Source organism: Hyla sarda, chromosome 3, assembly GCF_029499605.1.
Source record: "Hyla sarda isolate aHylSar1 chromosome 3, aHylSar1.hap1, whole genome shotgun sequence".
Classification (NCBI taxonomy): Eukaryota; Metazoa; Chordata; class Amphibia; order Anura; family Hylidae; genus Hyla; species Hyla sarda.
Window position 1 is genome coordinate 359,484,512 of NC_079191.1, and position 22,866 is coordinate 359,507,377.

Genomic DNA, 22,866 nt, shown 5'->3' on the forward strand with positions numbered 1-22,866 from the left:
TATATATATATATATATATATATATATATATATATATATATATCAAAATTATATTCAGAGTAATATTGAGAATATGGGAAATCTTGTATAATATAGACCACAAGAAACTAGAGAAACTCTATAGAAGAGAACAGTCCTGAAATACAGAAGAGTGTAAAAGATACTAAATATAAAATTTTGCGTAAATAATCTATACAGACCAATTGACTGCTATACATAACCATAGAAAACACTGGAAATAAGAGAGATGAGAATCAATAAAAGCTAAGAAACCTCTAGGTTGTATACAGGGAGTACCTGAAGAGAAGACATCAGAATTGAAGATGGCTGACATGCGCAGTAGCTCAGGATAGTTAAAAAAGAGACGAAGTCCAGAATCATGGGCACTAAAAAGGAATAGGAGGTGCCGCGGGAACCATACAGGGATGTTTACGTCACGTGACCACCATACTTGACGCATGACATCCCGCGAGAACTAGTATGTTTGTTTACATCACATGATCGGGAAAGCGGCGCATGATGCAAGCAATCCACACTCATCACAATCCCTCCCATTGGCTCACTAATACACGCGAGAGACGTGAATAGTGACATGTCAGGATCTGATTGGTAAGTGTGGGACAGAAGTGACGGCAAACAAAACTTATTTAAACTGCAGCCGGGGGCATTGTACGCATTAGCCTCGCTACCCTTGACAAAGCTGATTCGCTCAGTGAAATGTCGGGGAGGCTATTAGTTAGGTGGTTTTAACACAGTGACTATATGGGGATTGGTATAAGATAGAAGCTTACCTATGGACCAGTAGCTAAGGTGTGCTGTATATTAAGCATGCAGTAACAAGTGCATGTCAGGACCATAGAGTGTGCCCTTTATAAGTGTCCAAACAGCACAGATCACTGTCAATACCCCCAATCTCACTGGAATTTTAAAACTAGTATAAGGGGAAATTTTAAATAATAATCAATAAAGAGTGTTTTTAAGGGGGATTCTAGTAAAGGGTTTTCCACGCGAGGGGATAACCCCTTAAAGGTTGTTACAGAATAGGGAGAATTCACCAATGCTTTCCGTAATATTTTGTGAAAACATTATTTTTTGGACATGTCATGACTGGCAGACTTATAATTATTGTGCACCAAAAAATCCTACTTTTTTAGACTGAGGGTACGTTCACACATGCGCATTTTCTGCTGCAGAACTGCTGCAGATTTGCTGTAGCAGATTTTGCTACCCATAGAAGTCAATGGGCTGCAAAATCTGCAGCAAAACTATACATGAATGAATGTCTAAGGGCTTGTTCACACGCGCCTCTGAGTGCCCCACTCTATCCTTGCCTGATGTGCCGGGCTAACCAGCCCGAGATGGGAGCCGTTTGATCAGAATCTGGACGGTGAGTGCAGGACGCCTGTATGAGCCCTAATACATACTATTTTGTCCACAGATTAAAAAAAATGGCATCTAATTAGTAAAAAATCAGGGCCATACAATCACTTCAAAATCTGTTGCAGATCTGCTGCAGATCATTTGCCAAAAACCACTGCAAGTCTGCAGTGTGTGAACATACTTTAAAACTGCTTGCAAGTTTTTTTTTTTAAATAAAATAAATAAAAAAGACAGACATAGGAAATTCTCTCAGGTCTATCTATCTATCTATCTATCTATCTATCTATCTGTCAACATCTATTTTCTGTCTGTCTGTCGTCTGTCTGTTTATTAATTTCTTATCTATCTATCTATCTCATCTATCTACAAGCAAGAGAATTGCAGCAGCACACTGCTAGCACAAAGAAATATGAAATATGATACGCTAAATTGCTATAGTGAAAAATTGAGGTTCTTAGCTTACCATTTGGCCAAATAGCAGGCAGCACATCCAGCACCTTAAAAAAATGGGTGGGGTGCACGAACCCCACTCATATATTTCTTTGTGCTAGCAGTGTGCTGCTGTAATGCTCTCGCTTGTGTTTGTTTAGCCTTAGCAGCGCGCACCTGTATGCTGGGTCCATGCAATAGTTGTGTATCAGTATGTACTGGCCAGCTTCTACCTTTCTTTGTATTGTACATGTGGGGGGAGTGGCTACTTCCATATCGGGTTGTGCACCCCACCCATTTTATAAGGTACTGGAGGTCTCAGACCTTACAAGCCTAGTAACTGAATGCTCAGAGGCATATTTATAGTGTAGGGTCCGTCTCAATGAGGTCACCTTATCGTGGTGGGATGGTACATGCTATTTGGCCAAATGGTAAGCTAAGAACCGCAATTTTTCACTATAGCAATATAGCAAGGGGGTCCACTGTGCTGGGGGAGAGAATCCTGGAAGGGGTGGCAGAGTATTTAAACTAGGTGAGTGGGGGGAGGATAATAAAGCAAAGAAAGCAGACAGAGGGATGGATAGGTTAGAGAGGGGTCAGGACATAATGGTGGGTGGAGAGGAGTCCTGTGGGGGGAGGTTAAGAGCAGTGGATAAGGAGATCCATGGGTTACAAACCAGCCGTAAAAATAAATGTAGCCCGAAAAATTGTAACCCCAATAATTCAAAAAAATTCCATTAGCCCCAATAACTCAAAAACTACAATAAGCCCCATTAACTCAAAAAATTACATTAGCCCCAATAGCTTAAATAATAACGTTAGACCCAATAATGCAAAAAATCCCATTAGCCCCAATAACTTAAATAGTACAATTAGCCCTTATAACTCAAATAATAACATTAACCCCAATAACTCTGAAAATCCCATTAGTGAGACTATATGTGTAAAACTTAATGGAAATGTAAAGTGTATGTTCACAAATGCCAGAAGCCTAGCAAATAAAATGGGGGAGCTTGAGGCCTTGAAACTGGAGGAACATATTGATATACCGTATTTATCGGCGTATAACACGCACTTTTTAGGCTAAAATTTTTAGCCTAAAGTCTGTGTGCATGTTATACGCCGATACACCCCCAGGAAAGGCAGGGGGAGAGAGGCCGTCGCTGCCCGCTTCTCTCCCCCTGCCTTTCCTGGGGTCTAGAGCGCTGCTGTCGGCCCTTTTCACCCCCTGGTTATCGGCGCCGCTGCCCGTTCTGTCCCCCTGACTATCGGTGCCGGCGCCGATAGCCAGGGAGAGAGAAGCGGCGCCGACAGCCAGGGGGAGAGAAGGGGCAGCGGCACCCATTGCCGGCGCCGCTGCCCCGTTGCCTCCCCCCATCCCGGTGGCATAATTACCTGAGTCGGGTCCGCGCTGCTCCAGGCCTCCGTCGTGCGTCCCCGGCGTCATTACTATGCGCTGAACGGCGCGGCGCATGACGTCAGAGCGCCGCGCCGTGCATAGCAACGACGCTGGGGACGCACGACGGAGGCCTGGAGCAGCGCGGACCCGACTCAGGTAATTATGCCACCGGGGATGGGGGGAGGCAACGGGGCAGCGGCGCCGGCAATGGGTGCCGCTGCCCCTTCTCTCCCCCTGGCTGTCGGCGCCGCTTCTCTCCCCCTGGCTATTGGCGCCGGCACCGATAGTCAGGGGGACAGAACGGGCAGCGGCGCCGATAACCAGGGGGTGAAAAGGGCCGACAGCAGCGCTCTAGGCCCCAGGAAAGGCAGGGGGAGAGAAGCGGGCAGCGACGGCCTCTCTCCCCCTGCCTTTCCTGGGGGTATATCGGGGTATACACGCGCACACACGCACCCTCATTTTATCATGGATATTTGGGTAAAAAACTTTTTTTACCCAAATATCCTTGGTAAAATGAGGGTGCGTGTTATAGGCCGGTGCGTGGTATACCCCGATAAATACGGTAGTTGGGGTCACTGAGACATGGCTGGACTCCTCGCATGACTGGGCTGTTAATCTGCAGGGGTTTACATTGTTTCGCAAAGATAGAATGAACAGAAAAGGTGGTGGAGTCTGTCTGTATGTAAGAAGTGGTATGAAAGTCAGTGTGAATGATGCCATAGTGTGTGATGATTCTGAGGATGTGGAATCATTGTGGGTAGAATTACAAAAGGAGGGAAATACTGAAAACATAGTATTTGGTGTAATCTACAGACCCCCTAATATCACTGAAGAGATAGAAGGTCGGCTGCATAAGCAAATAGAGAGGGCCGCCCGGGCAGGTACAGTGGTAATAATGGGAGATTTTAACTATCCAGATATAGATTGGGGCCGGGGGCTGGCTAAAACTACAAAGGGGAGAAAATTCCTAAATTTATTGCAGGATAATTTTATGGGCCAATTTGTGGAGGACCCAACAAGAAGTGATGCCTTGTTGGATCTGATCATTTCCAACAACGCAGAGCTGGTTGGTAATGTAACTGTGCGGGAAAACCTTGGTAATAGCGACCACAATATAGTTACTTTTGACTTAAAATGTAGAAAACAAAGACAGACGGGGAAGGCAAAAACATATAACTTTAAAAAGGCAAATTTCCCTGGGCTGAGAGCTGCACTACAGGACATAGACTGGGGGAGGTGTTCTCAAATACTGATACAGAAGGTAAATGGGACATCTTTAAATCAACTCTAAATAACTATACAGGTAAATATATACCAAAGGGGAACAAATATAAACGATTAAAACTAAATCCTACATGGCTGACAAATTATGTTAAAAGACCAATAAACAACAAAAAAATAGCCTTCAAAAATACAAATCTGATGGGTCAGCTATAACATCAAGAGAAGGCGGAGGTACTGAATGGGTTCTTTAGTTCTGTATATACTATGGAAGAAGAAGGAGCTGACATTGGCCAGGTCAGTGCTGGTAACACATCATGTAATGTACTGAACTGGCTTAATGTAGAAATGGTACAAGGTAAGTTAAGTAAAGTAAATGTAAGCAAATCTCCAGGACTGGATGGACTACACCCAAGAGTTCTTAGAGAGGTAAGTTCAGTAATATCTGTACCCTTGTTCATGATATTTAGAGATTCTCTGGTGTCTGGTATTGTGCCAAGGGACTGGCGCAAGGCGAATGTGGTACCAATCTTCAAGAAGGGCTCTAGGTCTTCGCCAGGCAATTATAGACCGGTAAGTTTAACGTGCATTGTGGGTAAATTGTTTGAAGGACTTATACGGGATTACATACAGGAATACATAGGGGATAATAGTATTATAAGTGATAGCCAGCATGGGTTTACTAAGGATAGAAGTTGTCAAACCAATCTAATTTGCTTTTTTGAAGAGGTGAGTAGAAGCCTTGACAGAGGAATGGCTGTGGATATAGGGGAAGATTTATCAAAACCTGTCTAGAGGAAAAGTTCTCCAGTTGCCCATAGCAACCAATCAGATCACCTCTTTCATTTTTCACAGGCCTCTTTAAAAATGAAAGAAGCAAGCTAATTGGTTGCTATGGGCAACTGCACCACTCTTCCTGTGCACACGTTTTGATAAATCTCCCCCATAGTGTTTCTGGATTTTGCTAAAGCATTTGATACTGTCCCTCACAGACGTCTGACAGGTAAGTTAAGGTCTTTGGGCTTGGAAACTTTAGTTTGTAACTGGATTGAACACTGGCTCATGGATCGTACCCAGAGAGTGGTGGTCAATGATTCGTACTCTGATTGGTCCCCGGTTATTAGTGGTGTACCCCAAGGTTCAGTACTGGGCCCGCTGTTGTTTAATTTATTTATCAATGATATAGAGGATGGCATTAACAGCTCTGTTTCTATCTTTGCAGATGACACCAAGCTTTGTAGCACGGTACAGTCTATAGAGGATGTGCATAAGTTACAAGATGGCTTGGATAGACTAAGTGTCTGGGCATCCACTTGGCAAATGAGGTTCAATGTGGATAAATGTAAAGTTATGCATCTGGGTACTAATAACCTGCATGCATCGTATGTCTTAGGGGGGATTAAACTGGCAGAGTCACTGGTAGAGAAGGATCTGGGTGTACTTGTAGATCACAGACTACAGAATAGCATGCAATGTCAGGCTGCTGCTTCCAAAGCCGGCAGGATATTGTCATGTATGGGACATGGGACACTGCGGAGTTGGAAAGAAAAGGTTTAGTCTAAAGGGGCGACACGCCTTCTTTACCATAAGAACTGTGAATTTATGGAACAGTCTACCTCAGGAACTGGTCACAGCAGGAACAATTAACAGCTTTAAAACAGGGTTAGATACATTCCTGGAACAAAATAACATTAATGCTTATGCAGAATTATAAAACTACATCCCTTCCCCTTATCCCCTTACACCCTTCCCTTCAATTCCCTGGTTGAACTTGATGGACGTATGTCTTTTTTCAACCATACTAACTATATATATATATATATATATATATATATATATATATATATATATATCATATATTTCTTTGTGCTAGCAGTGTACTGCTGTAATTCTCTTTGTTTAGCCTTAGCAGCGCGCACCTGTATGCCGGGTCCATGCAATAGTTGTGTAACAGTATGTGCTGGCCAACTTCTACCTTTCTTTCTATCTATCTATTTGTCTATCTATCTATCTATCTATCTAATATCTATCTATGTATCTATCTATGATCTATCTATCTATCTATCTATCTCATATCTATCTACAATCCTAATAGAAACAGCACATCAAGTAAAAAAAGGAAAATATGAATGGGTGCATGCATGTCTAGAACCTCGGTCCACCGGTTCTCAATCCACATATAGCAAAATTGATGCAGCACACCAACAGCTTCAGCTGTTGCAAAACTACAACTCCCAGCATGCACGGACAGACAATACATGCTGGGAGTTGTAGTTATGCAACAGCTGGAGGCACATTGTTTGCAAAACACTGAGAGTTTGTTACTTAACTCAGTGTTTCGCAACCAGTGTGCATCTAGCTTTTGCAAATCTACTACTCCCAGCATGTACGGTCTATCAGTGCATGCTGGGAGTTATAGTTTACAGCTGGAGGCACACTGGTTGCGAAACACTGAGTTAGGTCACAAACTCAGTGTTTCGTAACCAGTGTGCCTTCAGCTGTTGCAAAACTACAACTCTCAGCATTCACTTACAGCTGAAGGGCATGCTGGGACTTGTAGTTATGCAACAGCTGGAGGCACACTACTGCAACTCCTAGCATGTCCTTTGGTAGTTTGTGCATGCCGGGAGTTGTAGTTATGCAATTGCTGGAGGCACACTTTTTCATAGAAAAAATTTGCCTCCAGCTGCTGCATAACTACAACCCCCAGCATGCACAAACTACCAAAGGGTGTGCTGGGAGTTGTAGTAGTGCCTTCTGCTGTTGCATAACAACTCCCAGCATGCCCTTTTGTGCATACTGGGAGTTGTTGCTAAGCAACAGCAGCAGGCCAGCCTTCCTAATTAACAACAGGAGCCCAGCCTTACCTCCTGCTGCTGCTCAGATCCTTCTGCCGCCACCGCTGTCTCCGCTCCAGAGCCCCCGATCCCGCCGCCAATGACGGGGATCAGGGGCCCCCAGTCCAGGTACTCACTCCCGTCACCTGCTCTGGCCCTCTGGAATAGGGGCAGAGCGGGTGCTGTTAGGGAACCCCCACAGCAGGAGTCCTGATTCCCGAGTCCCAGTAACCGGGTCACCGGGGATCCAATTGACCCGGAATCGCCGCAAGCGAGCGGTGGGGACCGGAATTCCCACGGGCGTACAGGTACGCCCTTGGGGGGAGATTTATCATTGCTTTTAGAGCATTTTTTGGTCTATGCTTTGGCGCAAACAGCATATTTAGCGACTTTTATGCGTCTTTTGATATAGACAGCTTCATTCTTTTTGCCTACCCGTAGAACTATATCCTTTTGATCATGCAGTGGTTATCATTTATCATTTGCGACTTTTGTGAAAAATAGCTTTTTTAAGCTATACCACCTACCAGTAGGCAAGAGAATAACTTCTACCTTCCGCAATTCAACCTTTAACCTCTTGTGGATGACAGTGTTCCACTCCCCTTCTATGACGTACTCAGGAGATGAGCACGGGTCATAGCTGGATGGTCCTGGCGGCTATCTACCACCAGGACCCATCTCTGATGCCAGACATCACCGATCATGGTGATGCCCGGCCTAAAGCCCTTAGACACCGCAATCAAATTTGATTGTAGCGTCTAAAATGCAAATAAAAATGTCCAGGCAGCTCTGTGATAGTAAGTAAAAATACCTAACCTGCCAAATTCAGGACCCGGGAAAGTGTTTACCGTACTTCCCTCCCTCACAAGCGTTTGGAAAAAGTGTATGTGGTAGAGCTTTTCCCACCACAGCAGAGCTGCGCAAAATTCATCATCCTGCTGCACCTTCTTGATAAATAAAAAAAGAGGATTGCAGCAGCACACATTGGTCAAAAAAATTGAGGCTCTTAGCGCACTTTTTGATCAAAACGTGTCCCCCATCCACCACGGGGAGGTGGCCTCATTTAGGATGGGAACCTAGCACAAATTCTGAGCCTAACACTCAACTATCCACTCACCTCTGCTGGGCATATAGCCTCTGACTGGGTGACATGCTGGATCCATTTAAAACTCCACCTGTGAGAAAGGGGGAGGGGTGCACAGCTAAACAGGGTGCCATTTCCCCCTGAATTGTACATACAAGAAAAAAGAAAGATAGCCGGCACAACAGCCTAATACACGGGTGCACACTGCCATGGCATCACAGTATACAAAAAAAGAGGATTGCAGCAGCACACATTGGTCAAAAAAATTGAGGCTCTTAGCGCACTTTTTGATCAAAACGTGTCCCCCATCCACCACGGGGAGGTGGCCTCATTTAGGATGGGAACCTAGCACAAATTCTGAGCCTAACACTCAGTGTGCACCCGTGTATTAGGCTGTTGTGCCGGCTATCTTTCTTTTTTCTTGTATGTACAATTCAGGGGGAAATGGCACCCTGTTTAGCTGTGCACCCCTCCCCTTTCTCACAGGTGGAGTTTTAAATGGATCCAGCATGTCACCCAGTCAGAGGCTATATGCCCAGCAGAGGTGAGTGGATAGTTGAGTGTTAGGCTCAGAATTTGTGCTAGGTTCCCATCCTAAATGAGGCCACCTCCCCGTGGTGGATGGGGGACACGTTTTGATCAAAAAGTGCGCTAAGAGCCTCAATTTTTTTGACCAATGTGTGCTGCTGCAATCCTCTTTTTTTGTATACTCTGATGCCATGGCAGTGTGCACCCGTGTATTAGGCTGTTGTGCCGGCTATCTTTCTTTTTTCTTCTTAATAAATAAGATGCACGCTAGTTAAACCCACCACCCAAATAAATGTAGGAAAATTGCTCTACCGTAGACATTCTTTGATAAATCTGGGCCTTGGTCCTTAAGTACCAGGATGTCAGGGCATACCCATACACCCATGGTCCTTAAAGGGGTTATCTAGGGAAAAACTTTTTTTTAGATATCAACTGGCTCCAGAAAGTTGAACAGATTTGAAAATTACTTCTATTAAAACATCTCAATCCTTTCAGTACTTATGAGCTGCTGAAGTTGAGTTGTTCTTTTCTGTCTAAGTGCTCTGTGATGACACCTGTCTCGGGAACTGTCCAGAGTAGAAGCAAATCCCCAAAGCAAACCTCTTCTAGTCTGTGCAGTTCCCGAGTCAAGCAGAGATGTCAGCAGAGAGCACTGTTGCCAGACAGAAAAGAACAACTCAACTGTTGATAATTATTGGAAGGATTAAGATTTTTTAATAGAAGTAATTTACAAATCTGTTTAACTTTCTGGAGCAAGCTGATATAAAAAAAAAAGTTTTTCCTGGAATACCTATTTAAATAGTACATCAGGGTCCATACAACATAGTACAGGTGTATAATTTCAAAACTATGCATAGTTCATCGCTCATCAAAAGCATAAGGAAGGTCCTTATTCATATTAATATTCATAATGTGCAGAGCATCAGGATTTCAGTGTTTCAGGTTATGTGATTATCTCTAGAGACCAGCACGTGATGGTTTCCAAACAGGACAGGACAGGCATGCAGCGCCAAGATCCAGCATATTATACAGGAATTTCCGGGTGAAAGGGGAATGACACGTCAGCACATCCTAGGCAACCTACTCACTCTTCATCTGTGCCGCTCGGCGCATGCTCTGTATAGAAAGCGTCCTTAGAAACAGATCCACAGGCAGGCATAATAACTCTCCAATTTCGCTAAGCAGATTATGTATAGAGCAGGCTAGTTATCCGCATATACAAGCTAAATGGAGTAGATAGATCCACTGGCAGGTATAAATGAGGAAGATAAATCTTGTAATTCATTTTCCACTGTAGATCTGAACTGTAAATGATAAGGGGAAATGTTTGACTCCACAGATTCATAACACACATTCTCATCGGGACAAAAGACACAGCAATCCTTCTCTGTATATAGGTCATTGAGACAGGTCATGTTTAAGATCAGAATATAGGTCCTCCCGACTTTTGACTCGTGGCTCCTCCACACAGGACTGTACTGTAAGTGGCACCATAAACATCTTATCCCCTACTGAAGAAATGAGAAAGAAGTGTAAAAACGCACCCACACGCATGTAACACATCCACATCGGAGTATCAACATATATCCCCTGCGTTGCATAAGTTACCAAGGTAGATGAAGCAGAATACAAGGCCAGTATCCCTGAGTAAGTGATGGAGAATAATGTAATCTGTCCTGTTGGATTCGACATCACGGCTGGTGAAAATTTGGAGGGTGATCTAAAAGAATAAAGAAATATCAATAATAATATTAATATAACATATCACTCAATCATCATATACAAAGGTATTTGCAAACAAGTATGGGGGCTAAACCATTAAGACCTCATCATTTTAGGTAGCACTACAAATTCCACGTTCAGCCCATTCGGTTTTAAACAGTTTACCTCTCTTTAATGGTGGAATGTGGTCCACAATGATGCATTTTAGATCAGCCTCTAAGTGATCCGCTTCTACAAAATGTTTTGAGACTGGTAGGTCCATCCGTTTTTTTCTTATTGAGTAGCAGTGTTGATTCAATCAGGTTTTCAGAAAATTTTTTGTTTCACCCACATAAATAAGTTCACAAGGACATCTCAGAATGTAAATCACATGGGGGGAGATTGATCAAAACCTGTGCAAAGGAAAAGTTGCCCAGTTGCCCATAGCAACCAATCAGATCCCTTCTTTCATTTTGCAGAGGCCTTGTTAAAAATGAAAGCAGCGATCTGATTGGTTGCTATGGGCAACTGGACAACTTTTCCTTTGCACAGGTTTTGATAAATCTCCCCCATGATCACTGTCACATTTGAGGTAGAATTTAATTGGGTATGACTTGCATGTAGTAGGATGTGTGAAGGAATCCAATTTCTGTATATATTTGCAATTCCCGCACCTTCTACATGGGAAACTACCTTTGGCCTTGATTGTTAAATATTTTTGTGTGCCCGTCATGTTTTTAGAGATATCTGTTTCAACTAAATGAACCCTAAGATTCTGCACCCTACGATATGACATCAGATGGATCCCTTGGAAATCTGTAATAGCAGGATAGCTGTCTTTCACAATGTGCCGGTGTTTTCTTACCACTTTCGCTATGGCTCCAGAGGCTTCATTGTACATAGTAATGAAAGGTAGACTATTAAATTGATCTTTTTTAGTATTAGGTGGTTTCATACGTTCGGTCTGTATTTTCTGCACATGCTGTGTAATAATGTCCATGGGGAATCCCCTGTTCCTAAATTGGTTCACCATTTTGTTGATTGCTCTGTCAAATTTTTTGTCTGAATCTGTGAAGAGGCTGGTGGGAAGTGATGTGACCATAGGTTGCAAGGATTCAAATTTCAGAAGGGCATTACAATCTATGGGTTTGTTGCAGATATCTGTAGATAATCAATCCACTTCCACAGTAACCTCAGTGTCTAAAAAAATCTACTTTTTCTTCAGAATACGTGAGGGTAAATTGTTAGTTGGTATCAATGAAATTGAGAAAAATTTGGAATTCCAGCAATTCCTTGACACTCCCATCCCTTATTAGGAAGACATTGTCTGTGTATCTCTACCACTCCAGGAGCTTCCCCAGATGTGTTCCTCTTCAAAGTCAGCCATAGCAATGTTTGCGTACGTGGGTGCCATGTTGCTACCCATCGCGGTGCCACATAATTGGATTTAATACTCGTCATTAAAGGGATACTCCGGTGGAAAACTTTACTTTTTAAATCAACTGGTGCCAGAAAGTTAAACAGATTTGTAAATTACTTCTATTAAAAAATCTTAATCCTTCCAGTACTTATTAGCGGCTGAATACTACAGAGGAAATTTTTTTCTTTTTGGAACACAGAGCTCTCTGCTGAATCATGAGCACAGTGCTCTCTGCTGACATCTCTGTCCATTTTAAGAACTGAAAAATGGAATAAAGGGCAGTGCAGCTCAATCAATAACTAGCCTGAGATTAACTGGTATGGTCTGATTACCTCAAGACCACGAAATCTATAGAAAATTATATAATAAAGGAATTATATAACCAGTCCTCTACACACATATATATATATATAACATTCCTATACACTATTTTTCTTTATATTAATTCTTTCTTAACTATTTTCACATATTTATCTATATCACAATATTGATTTTCAATATATATTTATATGCCAAATCAAATCCCTTTTTGTCACCTTTTATTTTGATGTTATACCATTATCTTTTATGTTATTCCATTACTCCATGTTTTCCACACACCTTACCTTTTTTTTCCCCACACCTATTAGTGACATCACTCACATCTTTATATAAATACCTGCATGTCATGTATTAGCCCTCTTTTAATATATTAAGGCTACTGAGGAATACCACAATAGTGGTGAAACGCGTTTAGCCTCGATTTCCTACTATTTGCCATAACCATATATTGCTAATATCAGTCACCTAATCAGCCGATACCGCCTTGTAAGCGCTGCAGTACCCAAATCTGCAGCCCACCAGTGAATAGCGCGCAATGCACACCACGAGGACGCCAGCCTCCAGCTGCTCGCTGTTCTTGAGACCGACGGGCAAACAGTGCCAAGTGCAAGAACATTCACCTACCCTCTGATATCGGATGCCGGCTCTCTATAATACAGAGATGAACACAGCACGATCTTGAGCCAGTGTACCAACTTCAGCATTTCTCTGGAGGAACCCCTATAACCATACAAGGTTGGTGGTTGCCCTTGCCTGAGTCCGTGCAGGCGCTGATCTATCACAGTCACCAGAGTTTGCCGCTCCGGAGTCAGTCAGCTGCCGAGAAACACGGCGAAGACTTCTAATAAGGTACCGCTCTGAATATTGTTACCATCTACATTCATAGTAACCGGCTCTCTTCTATCTAAGTGAATGTTACAATTCAAATGATTGCTACAACTGTCACGACTGTATCGCTCATCTGCTACATCTAATAGACATTTTACTTTTACTTTGCTGCTATTACAGCATACTAGCTGTATGTGATGAACAGTTCTAATCCTTGTGGCTATTAAATCAGATTACAATCACCATACTGATTTTGGATATTGGCTGACATTGAAACTATTCATGTACTATTTTTTATGAACAATTTATTTTATTTTATTTTTTTTTTTAATAGGTTGGCAATTATTTTTACTTATTTTTTTTATAAAGCATAAGCATTTAATACCTGGGCAAGGGCCCTGCCCAGGTGTTTTAGCATTTTTCTTATTCAATTAATACATGTATATCATTGTTTAAGCTATTTATTTTGCAGGTATTCTTTATCTATATTATAATTATTTTAATTATTTTAGTAATTATTTTAGACATTATATCTGGTGTATTATTATTTTTTATCTGTCAATTACTATTCTTTATTCTTTTTTTCTCTAATCTTTTCCCCCTTGCTATTTCTCCCTGCTATTTCTCCCTTTTTTTCTTTTCACTATCCTTGAGGACTGGTTATATAATTCCTTTATTATATAATTTTCTATACATTTTAAGAACTGTCCAGAGTAGGAAAAAATCACTATAGCAAACATATGCTGCTCTGGACAGTTCCTAAAATGGACAGAGATGTCAGCAGAGAGCACTGTGCGCGTGATGTCAGCAGAGAGCACTGTGTTCCAAAAAGAAAAGAATTTCCTCTGTAGTATTCAGCAGCTAATAAGTACTGGAAGGATTAAGATTTTTTTTATAGGGGTAATTTAACTTTATAGGAGTAATCTGTTTAACTTTCTGGCACCAGTTGATAAAAAAAAAGTTTTTCACCGGAGTACCCCTTTAAAGGAAAAATTGTTGTTCTCTAATACAAAAGTGAGAAGTTCAAGCAAAAATTGAACCTGATTATGTACTGAGTAAGTTAGAGATGTGTTTGCTGTTGCCTAATCTGTTCAATGTCTCTCTTAACACAATCTGAGAAAGCAGAAATAGTGTGTTACCGCTGGTGGTATGAAGTCACTGGGTGTCTGTAGCTCAAATTGTTTCTATTCAAACATGTTCTGTTGTTGAGTATTCCGGTCAGGGAAAGTTCCCAGACAAGAAGACTCAGGTTTCACAGGTTGATTATGGAACCACACTTTTAATTTAATTTTACAAATGAAGCTAATCAAATCAAGCTCTATCTGGAACCAATTGTTGAAAACATTGGGGCAAAAACTTAGCCCTTTAGACAGTAAGCATAATTGCTGTTCGGTAAGTATACAAGAAGATATATTTACCACAGTATTAGCATCCATTTTTTTCTACTTCTTGTGTTGTTTCTGTGGTGCTGGTTTCGGAGATCTTAGTGCTTTGGTTCTTCCGGATTCGGAAGTGTTTGCAACCTCCTAAGGACGGCGTGTTCACTAAAATAGTCACCGGGTTCCGTTGTTTATTAGCAGATTTTTTGTTAGATTCCACATCCTGATCCTCATCAATCTTTATTTGTCTATTGTACTTCTTGGATTGGCATCTATTTGATGTGGAAAGATTATCCCATCCATACACCCTGCCATTCAGGGGCGGACATATCACTTGTTCAGCCGGTTCGGCTGCACAGGGACCCAGAGTGTTAGGGGGCCCCCCTAGTAGCCCAGGTCACATCTTGGGCCTCACAATCTGGGCCCCTGCAGGGCCCCCTTCCAGTACTTCGTACTAAATGCTGCAGCAACAGGTCCCGGACCTGCCGCTGACAGCAGTAATTTGCCTTTAAACCGGCCGGGCGAGACGGACAGGACAGGGGCTGATGGGAACAGACGTGCCCCGCGCAGGCACGCACGTCTGTTCCAAGCCCCTGATGTCACGTGTCATGGCCTCTGACCCCGGCAGAAGCGACAGGAGCAGCAAACCCTCCCGCCTCACAGCCGCATCACTGAACAGATAAGTTGAGGAGAGCAGCGGTCGGGTGCAGGGCGGGGGGGGGGGGGGGGGGGTTTGGGGGGGGGGAAGGGATTGTAATGATGATGAAGAGGACAGGAGGGGTGTTGAAGAGGTTGGTGGTGTAATGATAAGAAGGATTGGGGGTCTGGGAGAACGTAGTGTTGATAAGGAGGACCAGAAGGGGGGTCAGGGGTGTAGTGATTAGGGGGTTTAATGTTGATGAGAAGGACTGGGGGGGGTGTCAGCTGTGTAATACTGATGAGGTGCTTAAGGTATATGGGGTGATGAGGAGACTGAGGATGGAGTGCATGGGGTGTATGGGGTGATGAGGAGACTGAGGATGGAGTGCATGGGGTGTATGGGGTGATGAGGAGACTAAGGATGGAGTGCATGGGGTGTATGGGGGTGATGAGGAGACTGAGGATGGAGTGCATGGGGTGTATGGGGTGATGAGGAGACTGAGGATGGAGTGCATGGGGTGTATGGGGTGATGAGGAGACTAAGGATGGAGTGCATGGGGTGTATGGGGGTGATGAGGAGACTGAGGATGGAGTTCATGGGGTGTATGGGGTGATGAGGAGACTAAGGATGGAGTGCATGGGGTGTATGGGGGTGATGAGGAGACTGAGGATGGAGTGCATGGGGTGTATGAGGTGATGAGGAGACTGAGGATGGAGTGCATGGGGTGTATGGGGTGATGAGGAGACTGAGGATGGAGTGCATGGGGTGTATGGGGTGATGAGGAGACTGAGGATGGAGTGCATGGGGTGTATGAGGTGATGAGGAGACTGAGGATGGAGTGCATGGGGTGTATGGGGTGATGAGGAGACTAAGGATGGAGTGCATGGGGTGTATGGGGGTGATGAGGAGACTGAGGATGGAGTTCATGGGGTGTATGGGGTGATGAGGAGACTAAGGATGGAGTGCATGGGGTGTATGGGGGTGATGAGGAGACTGAGGATGGAGTGCATGGGGTGTATGAGGTGATGAGGAGACTGAGGATGGAGGGCATGGGGTGTATGGGGTGATGAGGAGACTGAGGATGGAGTGCATGGGGTGTATGGGGTGATGAGGAGACTGAGGATGGAGTGCATGGGGTGTATGGGGTGATGAGGAGACTGAGGATGGAGTGCATGGGGTGTATGGGGGTGATGAGGAGACTAAGGATGGAGTGCATGGGGTGTATGGGGGTGATGAGGAGACTGAGGATGGAGTGCATGGGGTGTATGAGGTGATGAGGAGACTGAGGATGGAGGGCATGGGGTGTATGGGGTGATGAGGAGACTGAGGATGGAGTGCATGGGGTGTATGGGGTGATGAGGAGACTGAGGATGGAGTGCATGGGGTGTATGGGGTGATGAGGAGACTGAGGATGGAGTGCATGGGGTGTATGGGGGTGATGAGGAGACTGAGGATGGAGTGCATGGGGTGTATGGGGTGATGAGGAGACTGAGGATGGAGTGCATGGGGTGTATGGGGTGATGAGGAGACTAAGGATGGAGTGCGTGGGGTGTATGGGGTGATGAGGAGACTGAGGATGGAGTGCATGGGGTGTATGAGGTGATGAGGAGACTGAGGATGGAGTGCATGGGGTGTATGGGATGATGAGGAGACTGAGGATGGAGTGCATGGGGTGTATGGGGTGATGAGGAGACTGAGGATGGAGTGCATGGGGTGTATGGGGTGATGAGGAGACTGAGGATGGAGTGCATGGGGTGTATGGGGTGATGAGGAGACTGAGGATGGGGTGTGTGGGGTGTATGGGGTGATGATGAGACTGAGGATGGAGTGCATAGGGTGAGGAAGAGACTGAGGATGGAGTTTATGGGGTGTATGGGGTGATGAGGAGTCTGAGGATGGAGTGCATGGGGTGATGAGGAGTCTGAGGATGGAGTGCATGGGGTGATGAGGAGTCTGAGGATGGAGTGCATGGGGTGTATGGGGTGATGAGGAGACTGAGGATGGAGTGCATGGGGTGAGGAGGAGACTGAGGATGGAGTGCATGGGGTGATGAGGAGACTAAGGATGGAGTGCATGGGGTGATGAGGAGACTGAGGATGGAGTGCATGGGGTGTATGGGGTGATGAGGAGACTGAGGATGGAGTGCATGGGGTGTATGAGGTGATGAGGAGACTGAGGATGGAGTGCGTGGGGTGTATGGGGTGATGAGGAGTCTGAGGATGGAGTGCATGGGGTGATGAGGAGACTGAGGATGGAGTGCATGGGGTGATGAGGAGACTAAGGATGGAGTGCATGGGGTGTATGGGGTGATGAGGAGACTGAGGATGGAGTGCATGGGGTGAGGAGGAGTCTGAGGATGGAGTGCATGGGGTGATGAGGAGTCTGAGGACGGAGTGCATGGGGTGATGAGGAGTCTGAGAATGGAGTGCATGGGGTGAGGAGGAGACTGAGGATGGAGTGCATGGGGTGTATGGGGTGATGAGGAGACTGAGGATGGAGTGCATGGGGTGTATGGGGTGATGAGGAGACTGAGGATGGAGTGCATGGGGTGATGAGGAGACTGAGGATGGAGTGCATGGGGTGTATGGGGTGATGAGGAGTCTGAGGATGGAGTGCATGGGGTGATGAGGAGACTGAGGATGGAGTGCATGGGGTGTATGGGGTGATGAGGAGACTGAGGATGGAGTGCATGGGGTGATGAGGAGACTGAGGATGGAGTGCATGGGGTGTATGGGGTAATGAGGAGACTGAGGATGGAGTGCATGGGGTGATGAGGAGACTAAGGATGGAGTGCATGGGGTGTATGGAGTGATGAGGAGACTGAGGATGGAGTGCATGGGGTGATGAGGAGACTGAGGATGGGGTGCGTGGGGTGTATGGGGTGATGAGGAGACTAAGGATGGAGTGCATGGGGTGTATGGGGTGATGAGGAGACTGAGGATGGAGTGCATGGGGTGAGGAGGAGTCTGAGGATGGAGTGCATGGGGTGATGAGGAGTCTGAGGACGGAGTGCATGGGGTGATGAGGAGTCTGAGAATGGAGTGCATGGGGTGAGGAGGAGACTGAGGATGGAGTGCATGGGGTGTATGGGGTGATGAGGAGACTGAGGATGGAGTGCATGGGGTGTATGGGGTGATGAGGAGACTGAGGATGGAGTGCATGGGGTGATGAGGAGACTGAGGATGGAGTGCATGGGGTGTATGGGGTGATGAGGAGTCTGAGGATGGAGTGCATGGGGTGATGAGGAGACTGAGGATGGAGTGCATGGGGTGTATGGGGTGATGAGGAGACTGAGGATGGAGTGCATGGGGTGATGAGGAGACTGAGGATGGAGTGCATGGGGTGTATGGGGTAATGAGGAGACTGAGGATGGAGTGCATGGGGTGATGAGGAGACTAAGGATGGAGTGCATGGGGTGTATGGAGTGATGAGGAGACTGAGGATGGAGTGCATGGGGTGATGAGGAGACTGAGGATGGGGTGCGTGGGGTGTATGGGGTGATGAGGAGACTGAGGATGGGGTGTATGGGGTGATGAGGAGACTGAGGATAGAGTGCATGGGGTGATGAGGAGACTGAGGATGGGGTGCGTGGGGTGTATGGGGTGATGAGGAGACTGAGGATGGGGTGTATGGGGTGATGAGGAGACCGAGGATGGGTTGTGCGGGGTGTATGGGGTGATGAGACTGAAGATGGGGTGCGTGGGGTGTATGGGGTGATGAGGAGACTGAGGTTGGGGTATATGGGGGTGATGAGGAGACTGAGGATGGAGTGTGTGGGGTGTATGGGGTGATGAGACTGAGGATGGGGTGCGTGGGGTGTATGGGGGGATGAGACTGAGGATGGGGTGCGTGGGGTGTATGGGGGAGATAAGGAGACTGAGGATGGGTTGTGTGGGGTGTATGGGGTGATGAGGAGACTGAGGATGGAGTGCGTGGGGTGTATGGGGTGATTCAGTGGTGTATAGTGGTTGGCAGTATTAAATTAATAGAATACAGTGGTTGGCAGTATTATATTCAGGGTACAGTGGTTGGCAGTATTATATTCATGGAGTACAGTGGTTGGCAGTATTATATTCATGGAGTACAGTGGTTGGCAGTATTATATTCATGGAGTACAGTGGTTGGCAGTATTATATTCAGGGTACAGTGGTTGGCAGTATTATAGTCAGGGTACAGTGGTTGGCAGTATTATATTCATGGAGTACAGTGGTTGGCAGTATTATATTCAGGGTACAGTGGTTGGCAGTATTATAGTCAGGGTACAGTGGTTGGCAGTATTATAGTCAGGGTACAGTGGTTGGCAGTATTATATTCATGGAGTACAGTGGTTGGCAGTATTATATTCAGGGTACAGTGGTTGGCAGTATTATATTCAGGGTACAGTGGTTGGCAGTATTATATTCATGGAGTACAGTGGTTGGCAGTATTATATTCAGGGTACAGTGGTTGGCAGTATTATAGTCAGGGTACAGTGGTTGGCAGTATTATAGTCAGGGTACAGTGGTTGGCAGTATTATATTCATGAAGTACAGTGGTTGGCAGTATTATATTCAGGGGTACAGTATTTGGCAGTATTATATTCAGGGGTACAGTGGTTGGCAGTATTCAGGGGGTACAGTGGTTGGTAGTATTATATTCAGGGTACAGTATTTGGCAGTATTATATTCAGGGGGTACAGTGGTTGGCAGTATTATATTCAGGGGGTACAGTATTTGGCAAGGTTATAATGATTACTGTCATCATACAGAGGATGAGGATCTACTGACAAATTAAGGAACCAATGATGTCCAGATGTCAGACTCTGCAGAGAAGATGGAAGAAATCCTGGTGTCTGGACCAGATGAAGAAAAGTAAAGACAACAGAGAAGACGTCACTCAGGTCAGTGATATCATTGTGTATTTTCCTAACTGTCCCATCAGAGTTGTAGTCACTGATATCATTGTGTAGTCTCCTGACTGTCCCATCAGCTGTAGTCACTTCAGACATGATGGGAGTTGCAGCTTTCCAACATCTGGGGAGCCACTTGAACCAAGGTGATTGGTGGGGGTCCCATGAGTCAGACCCCCACCATAAAAATGGGCTGTTTATTTTAAAATGCCTGGGCCTATTTTTGGTCCCAGTCTGGCCCTGCCTGTAAGTCACTTCTATCACTAAGGATAAGAAGCCAAGGAACCAGGGGGTGCCAAGGGGTGTCGTGCTAAGTCCAGGGGTGCGAATGTAAAGGGGAGCACTGCTCTCTGCATCCCAGCTAGATACGGGTCAGGCTGACCTGGGGGAGTACTCACGGGGCCTGGGCCGCACACTGAGAGGGACAGGGCCACCCGGAGCCCACCTCAGGAGCCGTTCCATCCACCTGTACTGGACAAGGCAAGTGGCGACACTACACACGCGGGGTAAGTGGAGGCCCCCCCGGTGGGGTCTGGGTACATGAGGGGGCACAGTGCTGGGGGGGGGGGGGGGCCCAGGCACATTCCTTGCACAGGGGCCCTCTGCTGTCTGTGTCCGCCCCTGCTGCCATTGGTATAATCCTGACAGTCTCTCAACCATATATGTCTTTCAGTTTCTTCGATCTGTGTTCTCTTCTTTCTCATTTCTTCGGTAGGGGATAAGATGACTATGGTGACACTTTGTACAGTCCTGTGTGGAGGAGCCACAAGTCAAATGTCGGGAGGGTCTATATTCTGGATCTTAAATCTGACCTGTCCCCATAGACCTATATCTATAGAGAAGGATTGCTGTCTCTTTGCCCTGATGAGAATGTGTGTTATGATTCTGTGGAGTCAAACATTTCCCTTTATAATTCACAGATCAGATCTACAGTGGAAATTGAATTACCAGATTTATCTTCCTCATTTATACCTGCCAGTGGATCTATCTACTCTATTTAGCTTGTATATGCAGATACTAGCCTGCTCTATACAAATTCTCCCCTTGCTTAGCAAAATCGGCGAGTTATTATGCCTGTGGATCTGTTACTAAAGAGGCTTTCTATACAGAGCATGCACCGAGTGGCGCAGATAAAGACTGAGTAGGTTGCCTAGGACGTACTGACGTGTCATTCCCCTTTCACCCGTAGGTTCCTGTATGATATGCCGGATCTTGGGGCTGAATCGCGTGCTGGTCTCTGGAGGTAATCACATGCACCTGAAACACTGAAATACTGATGCACAGCACATTATGAATGTTAATATGAATAAGGACCTTTCTTATGCTTTTGATGAGCGATGAACTATGTACAGTTTTGATATTATGCACCTGTACTATGTTGTATGGACACTGAGGTACTATTTCATGGTCACTCCTATGTTTACATGATTTGTTATGCTATGTTAATTCAATTTGTGATGTCACATTATTGTAAGGGGTGGAGTGTATAAGGGGGGTGGAGTGTTGTAAGAGGTGGAGTGTTTCACCGGCGTGAGGCCGGTGAAACGTTGTCTTTGATACATCATGGAATAGACAGTTCACTGTGATTGAAGCTGGTGGTGTGCTGCATCTATTTTGCTATATCTATCTCTCCATCTCATATCAATCTATTTATCTATCTACAGTCTCATCCAAAAGAGCTGCTAACCTGAGCATAAGGTGCCTAGGTGCCTGCTGTGTCCAGTTTGGGTCAGGACCCCCAGTAGTAGAAAAATAAAAAAAACAGCGCAACTCCAATAACATGAAAAAGTGGTGTTTATTACACTCAAACGTGAGGCAACATTTTGGCTAGCTCACCCAGCCATTTTCAAGCCTTGAAAATGGCTGAGTGAGCTAGCCGAAACGTCGCCTCATGTTTGAGTGTAATAAAAAACTCACGTTGTTGGAGTGCCGCTGTTTTTTGGATTTTTCTCTCTGTCTATCTATCTAATGAAGAAAGTAAGCACCACTCAGTATATCTGTGGAAAAAGTGTGTGGCTTTTATTCACCAAACATCACACAGAGCGACGTTTCAGCCATCTCGCACAGGCTTTGTCAAGCTTGACAAAGGCCATGCTAGACAGCTGAAACGTTGCTCTGTGTGATGTTTGGTGAATAAAAGCCACACACTTTTTCCACAGATATACTGAGTGGTGCTTACTTTCTTCATTAGATCTGTGGGACTCTTGGACCAGGCTGTCACAGTGTGCACCATTCCACTCACCTTGCTAGTGCTGCCCATTTCTGGAAACTATTTATCTATCTATCTATCTAATATCTATCTATCAAACTCTAGAAAGTACCAGTACAAGAGACTAATCCAAGTGATAATCCGAAAAAGGGTATGCAATATGTTTCTAGGTCACAGCAGAGTCGGGAGGTTAGGGAATAATGTGTAACAGTTGAAGATTTATTACACCATTCACAAGTGCCAGAGCTCTGACTTAAACCCAATCAAACATCTCTGAAAGAAATGAAAATTGGTTGCATCGATGGTCCAACCTGACAGATCTTGAGAGGACCTGCAGAGAAGAATGGCAGAAAATCCTGTAAATCCAGGTGTGTAAATCTTGTGGCATCATCCCCAAGAAGACCGGAGACTGAAATCACTGGCAAGAATGAGCCAGGGGAAGAGCGTGCTAAGCAATACAAATTTACCATGTAAGTCTATGGGATTGTTTTGATCAGCCCACTTATCTCTTCGTTCATCCTAGTGATCATCTGGGGGGCAATCAGGGGGGGGGGCAATCAGACCCCAACCATTCAAAACTTTGAAGATTTTTTGCCAAGTTT